This window comes from Equus asinus, chromosome 12 (assembly GCF_041296235.1).
Source record: "Equus asinus isolate D_3611 breed Donkey chromosome 12, EquAss-T2T_v2, whole genome shotgun sequence".
NCBI classification, from domain to species: Eukaryota; Metazoa; Chordata; class Mammalia; order Perissodactyla; family Equidae; genus Equus; species Equus asinus.
Window position 1 is genome coordinate 3,114,884 of NC_091801.1, and position 8,973 is coordinate 3,123,856.

Below are 8,973 nucleotides of genomic sequence, written 5' to 3' on the forward strand. Positions count from 1 at the left end.
TAATTATCCTTATAGTACTTATTGTAAAATAATAAACTGGCTTTTATGTTCCTCTAACTTGGATGAAAAAATTCACATTTACTTAATGAACATTTTTAGAATTCCTACTCTGATGAAAATAACACTCACTGAAAGCTGATTATGGTCTGAGCACGATTCTGAATGTTTTACTTAGTCCTGCACTAGGCGGCACTGGGGCATAGACATGTCATTTTCCCTCAGGTTCCAGCAGGAAGTAGCGAAGCCAGCGTGAAACCAGCTAGTCCTACCCCAGGGCTGAGGCTCTGAGCCACCTGCTGCGGGCCGGAGGTGTTGTAGTAACGGTGCATTAGGACCATGTGTGCAACCCCGTTCTGTAAAACAGACAGTTATATCAGCATACTGGCCATTTTTAGGGTTTCTTACTAAACCCCCTCTAACCACTAAAGTGGCAGGAGATAGTACTCACTCTACATTTAATCAACACATGAGTTCAACTTCCCTTGGTAAGCTGCTTTTCAGACTTCTAAAAAGTAGTTCCTAAATATGTCTTTTTTTCCATGATAACTAGTAACGTTTAAACTTTTCCATAAGCGATTAAATCTACTTAGTTTTTAAGAGTAGTTGGTGAATTCAAACATTGTTATCAAATTTCAATCAACTAGAACTGGAATGGAGATGTTAAGTGGGATAATTATACTAAAAAAATGCAAATTATATATTTTAAATGTTTTATGTGCCATGACAGTTGCCACTTGGGGCACCACGAAATGCTCAATTTAATAAGAAAAGGTCCACCTCTTCTTCGAGCATTGGTTCTTAACTGGGGGCAATTTTGACAACGTCTGGAGACATTTTGGTTGTCACAACTGAGGGGGGTGGGGGTGATGCTGCTAAACATCCTGTAATGCGCAGAACAACCCCCATTGCAGAGTTATTCACTCAAAATGTTAATAGCACCAAGATCATGAAACCCTGCCTTGAAAGTACCTACAAAGTAATTAATGCTTTGTAAAAGGTCTGAAAAGAGTTACGTATGTATCCAGCAACATGTGAGCTCCAGAACAGTGCTTGCCCGTGGTATGCCCGCCCTCACCTTTTGTTGGCTGGACTGGACAGAAAAGAATAAAATCCCCCCTCCGCACTTTCAGATGATTGTTGATTCACTTTGCTTCAGCACACCACCAGAAATGGCTTTCCTCCCCAAATCGTGGTCCCTTGATTATGTTAATAGCAGCTTCATCACATGGTTGAACTTCTCTTTTGCTTATAAATCACCACCTTGTATGGGGAATTTTTGACTTCCTTTTAGTAACAAGAAAAATGTAACATTTTCCCCGCAAGGGGAATCATCAGCATTCCAAGTCACTTTTTCCTCTTGATCAAGGGCAAGAGTCAGGATTCACAGTGTCATAAACTAGAGGCAAAACATACCCAAAGTTTAAATTTGAATATATATGCTTTTTAAAATTTTTTACATTTGGTTGTTGGTGAGGATGCCCTCAAGTGTCTCCGTGGGGTGATGTCTTTTCCCCACTGAGAACCTCACCTTTAACCACCGTTTAAGGACAGGAGTAAAGGACTTCACGCTTTTCTAGGGCCTCCCTCACCCCAGGACAGCGCATCCAAGGCTTAGATCCAGGTAAATTTGGTTTTCTGGAAACTGTATGAAGAATATACCAATGGAAACTAGGACTTCTATCATCCTAAAATATATGTGCATGGGCTAAAGGAAACAGAGATGGTTACATTGTATAATTCTATATTTTGCTCATTTTGTAATTATCCAGGTAAATTCTCAAGGAGAAATTAGTCCATTTGATGCAAGAAAAGATTTTTTGAAAGGTTTTGACTGCTCAAAATTAAGATTTGGGGAGACAGAAGTAACACATAACCTAAGAAAATTGCTCCCGACTTTGACCCTCCACCGCATTTTCTTTACACTTCTTTCCTTCATATTATTTGTGTATTCGTTTTACCACTTCATGCAGAATTGTCAAAATTATTACATACAAATTACCTCTATGCTTCTCAGTGTCTCTCTCTGTCTCTTTCTCTTTCTCTCTCTCTCTCACTTGAGCATCACGACTTGTACACAATACACACTTGAATGAATAAATTAATGTCACATCTATGTCCATATTTTAATATTTTAATGGACAGAAGGAATAGTACAATAAATATCCCTTGATTTATCTTTTATATCATCGGTTGCCTTTTTCTTTCTTCTTTTTCTTGTTTTTCCTTTTGCTGTTTTTGACCGAGCTAAACGAGTTCATAACCAATTCAAAAACCACCCAACCCAAGGTCAAAACCGATCAGTCAAAACTGTGTGCCAGACTTCTCACAGTTCACAGCAGGGCCCACGTGCACTGTTTTCTAGCCTATGTGATACAGTTATCCTCTTCCACATCCACTCTCACTAATCCCCAATTGGAGAGATGGCAAAGGAAGCAGTGGCTCGGCATGGGGAGGAACCACAGAGCGGAGCAAAGTTGACTGGCTGGCAGGAGACTGTCCACCCTGGTCTTGTTGGTGGAAGGCCCCAGACCAGCTGCCCGCACAGCGCAGTGCACTGTGATGGGCCACTCCGTGGCAGGAAGAAAATATGAGTATTTGGATTTCTAGTTATTTTTTTCACCCTTTAAAAATTTCTACTTTTTTTATATTTTATAATATATACAGAAGTATAAGACTTTGTGTGTATAATTTGTTTTTAGAAATCCTATATTGGACCTGTGCCCAAGTGACCAGCATCATCTAAAAAGAGCCCAGAGTCCATTGCTGCCTGGGGCTCAGGGATCTGCAGCCGGGTTTTGCAGGCCGCCTGTACCCTCTACTCTGCTATCTGTCCTTTCTTTGAAATGACACCGATATCACTGTTTAACATGACTTTTGTGCCCAGTGTGTTGGGCACCATGGCATGCCTGATAAGCCCTTCCTTTGGGTGCCATGGCCATGTTGCCTACAATTTGTCTTCAGTGATGTTTGGAGGTTGCCTTTCTTTCTATTTTTTTCCTCTCCTTGATGCTTCTATGTCGTTCTTTGACTTACTTTTATTTCTTTCATAGTGGACACACAAACAGTTTTGAAGAGCATGAAATCCTTTCGAAAAGGTTTTTTTAATCACTTGTGTATACTTCTAAAATGATATATCAAATATTGACTGCTTTTGCCAAGCTAGAAGCGCCACCCTCTTAGCAAGCTGCAAACGTTCTTCTTAGCGCCTTGTGGTTATTTCATAATTCCTCTGAAACTCTCTCCCCCTCTGGGGGCCTAGTCAATGTTTCATATCAATTAAGCTGCTAAGAACAAGAGGCTTAGAATGCCTCACAATCTTGAAAACAGGCCCTTTGTTAGAGAAAACAATGAAAAGGAAGAAATTAGACCTTCTCTGATGAAATACGGTTAAAATCCTCCTTTAAATAGAAAAATTTATAATAGGCAGCCAGAGATTTCCATATCAAGTTATGAGTTGAGCCACAAAATACCATCCCCACCAAAATAAATAGTAGTTTGATTTCTAGAAAATTCACTGCCTGAGTAAAAGTTTTCTTCAAGGAATCCTCAACTATATTATAAAGTATGCTCTAGGTAGTAATTACAAGTGCGTAAGTACGTATGTGGCGTATCGCCTGTGTTGTTTGAGGAGGGCAGGAATTTACCTGAATTGACCATCCATTTGGTTGAGGTGGGGCAGAATGTGTCAGTTGAAAATGATTGAATTTTCAAAAGTATGCTCATTTCTGGCCGTGACACAAGCATTTGAGTTAGGAAGAGTTATCTTTATTAGGTATGTGCAATTATTATGAGCATCCTCACACAGGGCTGACTAAAGTGGACAACTGAAGCCACTAATGAGAAAAGTCAGACAAGCTTGTGAAGGCACTTCAAGTGCTAGGATGAATCATGCCAATTCGTATCACCAGAGTCCAATGTCCCAGGCTTGTTGCCAACCTACCTCTTCAATTTGCATATTAGAAGCATGGTGCTAAAAGAGATAAATATCCTGGTAGAGGATCTCCTTTTATATCTCTTAAAACATGTCTCCTTTAGGCTAAGTTAAATTCATTTTGGAATTTAAATTTGCAAATGATAAGGTTTGGATGAACGAAAAGCTGCTTCTCTTCTGCCGTCCATACTCTCTTTACTGAGAAGCCTGGGTCGCAGCAATGGACATCTGTGTGTTCCTCCAAGAAGTCTTTGAGACGATAGCTGCTAATGTTCCCAGGATGAGGACATCGCTCCCAGCTGCTCATGGTTTTAGACTAGTATTCAGTATTTTAGGATTCTCATTATCCCATCCGTCCTTCCATCCATCCATTTGTTTGTTTGTCTGTGCATCCATCTGTCCATCCATCAGCCCATCCCTCCCTCCATTCAACAAATACTTTTTGAGCATCGACTAGGTTCCAGATACTGTGTTAGGTCCTGGGGGGCCTCAGTAGTATAACAAGACGGATAAAGTTCTTATCCTCCTACAACCTGCCTGCCCCCATTACTCATCACAGGCACACACAACTTATATTACAGATACAACTGGAAGGGATTCTTGTTACTCCTAAAATTGGTTCTCCGTGCAGGAACCCGAGCCCTGTATCTTCCCTGAACAGCAGCCTCCTTCTCGCTAACTTTCTAACTGCGCCTTTTCCTGCTTAGTTCTCAGTTCTTCCCAGGACCAGGCCCTGCCTTATGCTGCTCTGTTCGGCTGTACAACCTTCCCACCCATGTCAGCCCTTTTCTTTGGGGTCCTGATCCATCCATGTGCCCTAGTGACTGCCTTATGTCCCCCATTTCACCCATCATGGGTAGGAGCAGAAGGGTGAATTCCGTGAGCCTGAGTTGTGCAGTATTTTCAATCACTTCATTGTGATGTCCTTTCGTGGGAGTGCAGCGCCCTTGGGGGAGTGCGCTCCCTGGAACAAAGGTGTTTGGAACCATCCAAATTTCACATGAGTGGAGTGAGTATGATACAAATTTACGGACATGTTCCAACGGAGGATGTGGCTAAAATGTTTCTCCTGAGCTTCCAGGCTTCTCTACCCGGGAATGACTTAAATACAAGGGAGACTCTGACTCCCTGTTTACTGCTCTGAGTCGACTCTCACCGGGCTGAAATTAGCTCTTAAGTCACTGGGTTTTACGCTGCTGCTGTGCGCTGGTCCCTTGTGACCGCACCGCTAGACTCGCTCTTCTACCTGCTGATTAACTGACTATCTGCCAGGTCACACTGCCATGGAACACCTTCAAATCTCAGGGAGTTCGTCAGCTCTCTAAGTCACTCCCTCCATCCTAGATTTTATGCCTAAACTCTTCTATTTCCTTTTGTACAATCGGAGTTGAGTCACCCCAAATGGATGAACACCTCTCTGGGGTTAACCTGTGCCTCTCAGGACTCTGACTGTGTGACAAGCCCAGGCGAGCCCCGGATTAATTCCCTGGCAGGAGACTTTCCGTACGTGCAGTCAGGATCGATTTTCCACCTCACGCCGGATATTTCACACCTCACGCTTTATCCTGCCACCATTTGGAAGTTAGGAAAACAGAATGAGCACCATAGTTCCCCCACCTCTCCTTTTGACTTATTTTCAGGATGTTTCGCTAATTGTACACTTCCTTGGGTTAAGGTGCAGAGCTCCAGAACAGAACCTTCCTCCGGAGAAATTCTTTGGTCCTCGCCCGAATCACCCCTTCTGGCACTGTACTGCTTTCAACGGGACCATGTCTTGTTTTCCCTGCTATGTAGTAAGGGACAAAAGTCACCATCGTTGTTTTTAAATATCATTTGCCCCAGTGCCCAGCACAGAGGGGCACCGGTTAGGGAGCCCATTCTCATCACTCCTCTAGAGTCATCTGAGCTGATAAAAAGTGGACTCACGATGTTACTGACAGGTACATAAGGAAAGAAGCATGCTTTTGGGTATGGAAGAAGCCACTAGAATTTTTCTTGGTTGAAGTAAAATTAATTTACAGAAGACAGTTAACCCCTGTTGAGAGTTTTATTACAGGCTAGAATAACTATTCTAAGAGGTCTGTATGCATTAACTCATTTAATTCTTGAGACAGCCATCTGGGCAGGTACTATTATCATCATATTCACAGATGAGGAGGCTGAGGCACAGAGAAATGAACTTGCCCCAGGCCACATCTTGTCGAGTGTTGTCTGGCATGCAGCCCGGCCTCCAGAACCTGAACAAGGCTGTGGGATGTTTTCTTTTCTCACTTATTGAAGTTTTAGTGCAACAGCTACTGACCTTTAATCCCTTAAGCCTCACTTTCAGCTATTAAAATTCTCAAAAATATGGAAGAATCCCTCACCATCTTTTCTTTTGTAGATGGATATTAATGGTTAATATTAAACATTTGAGAAAAGCAAATAGGGTGTTGAGGATTTAAAAAGTCAAACAAAACTCATTGTTCTACAGCTACCAGGAATAAAACACAGGGCGGCTTTTCATTTCATAGTCGTTTTTGTAATTATTTTGCTGCCATCTAGTGAACCAAATGAAAATAACATGCAAACAGGATTTTGCCTTCTTATTTGTGCTCAAAGTCTCTTAAGCGTTACCTTGGGAGTAGTCTAAAAAGAAAAGTCATTCAATTTTCATATATTATCTGAAAATCTTACAAATATGACATTTACAGTTATCATTCTTCTTTTATTCACCTCTTCTCATTCTTCCTCTGCTAAAATAATATATTTTGCTCCCATCCAGAATTACTCTTTAATATCAAACAAGAAGGCATTAGAAGAGAAACTAAAATCTAATTAATTTTTTTAAGGGTGGTCTCTGATGTGGTTTTGTATCATACGCATTCCTTTCAGAACAATTTTACTTGTGCCAATTCTTATTTGAAGAATAGACATACTAATTTTTCATGTTAGAGCTTGTTTATAGTTGATCAATTTTACCCATTTTTATTTAATTGCATAATTGATTACAGTTAGACACTGAAATCTGCAGCTTTACGTGTTCTATGTAGAACATTTCCCATTCATCTACATAAATATTCACTGATTGCACATAAAGAATTTCGATTCGGTGGTCCTGGATTGTTACCTTTTCATAAATATGTTGCATCTCCTCATTAAAGGGGTCGAGCTTGTAATATATTTGCTCTCTCAAAACCTAGTAGTGCCCTATGTTCAGTAAATTCATGTTGATGATGCCCCATTCGTAGACTTTAAAGATATAATCATCTGAATATTATGATACACTTAATTCAAATTAGCTTCTGCCCTGTGTTTAAATTTTAAAATATCTTCAATGATATAACCTGAAGAACAAAAGTGGGCAGATGCTGAAACATTTTCACCCCACAGCTCCTGGCCACGTCCTCTCTGTAGGCTGTGTATGCCCGAAACGCATGGTCAGGAAAATGATCCCCCCACTGAATAAGGGCACAAGTGTGGTTTCAATATGGACGTTTATAATAACTTTATGTGCAGGAAGAAGTTGGGAGGAAGTTTTAAATTGGGTGATAACTGTGAGCATTGGCAACGGCTTGGATTGGGGGAAAATATCTTCTCCTGGAAAACTGCCACCTGAAGCTAAGGAGATCATTTTCCAAGGAGATCTGAACTAAATAAGAGGAGCTAAAACCAGTATTAGTCTTAATCACATAGAGTAATGCATTGTTGAAAAAGATGAGAATGTCCTGGGTTCACCTATGTTCATGACATCACTCATTCACCAAGTATTTATTGAGCACTTACTAAGTTCCTAGGCAATAAGGGGAATGTCAGTGGACAAGACTCATACCTGTGCCCTCACGGACATCGCACTCTAGGAAGAGACAGCCTCCCTTGATTGAACATCTTCCCTTAAAACAGTCCCGGCCTTGTTCAGCCAGTGTCCTGGAATGAGCGCCATTGCAGCTGGCGTGAGGTTATGCGTTCCTCCCCCACAGAGAGTGTATCTTGGGTACATTTTCCGTGCTCTGAGCATTCCGGAGTGAGCACCCTGAGCCTCAGCTGGTGTATTACCACTAATTGACGAACGCTCCAGGCCTCTACTAACGAGGGATTTAATTAGCACATCCAGTTTGCACTGACCAACCTGGTTTTACTTCACCCAAGTGGTAATCTATTAAATAACCACAGCCTGCTAGGACCCCATCACGTGGCCACTTCCGGTGTGGCAGGACTCTCCTGACCCGACGCCGTTTCCATTCCTTGGAGGAGTGAAATTGCTGCTGCCGTTCTCTCTAAAGGAAGTTAACTTATTCGCCAGTGATGAAAGACACATCACAGCCGATAACTGCAAAATGGACTTTATGTCTAAAGATAGCGAATGTTTTGAAGCCTTAACGTATGGAGTTTTGCAGTGTTAGGCCAGTGTCATCCTGATGCACATTTAAAAAAATAAGAACTTAAAAGCTGCAGTCTAACTTGATTCCGTGACCCTAAGTAGCAATCGTGGTACCGATGTGGATCCCAGAATCCTGAATCAACTTTAAGGCCTCTGAAAACTAGTCCCCGCTCTCAAATATAGGGCCACGCAGTCCTTGTCTTGCGTGCAGGTTCCTCAGAAGGCTCTTGCTAGTTGCCTTAGCCGCTGGTGAGGAACGTGGCACCCCATCAAACTCAGAGCCTGAGTCCATTATTGCCACCCTTCAGTCATAAAAACAAACTTGCAAAGTTTGCCATTCTTAGTTTTACTCCATTTTTGTCATTTATAACCCCCCCCCTTTTTTTTTTTCATTAAAAAACCCAACACTCCAGCCGGCCCGGTGGCGTAGTGGTTAAGTTCATGCACTCTGCTTTGGTGGCCCAGGGTTCACCAGTTCAGATCCCGGGTGTGGACCTATGCACCACTCATCAAGCCATGCTGTGGCAGGAGTCCCACATAAAATGCCGGAAGATAGGCGCAGATGTTAGCTCAGCGACAATCTTCCTCAAGCAGAAAGAGGAGGATTGGCCACAGATGTCCGCTCAAGGCCAATCTTCCTCACACACAGAAAAAAACAAAAAAATAAAACCCAACACTCAAC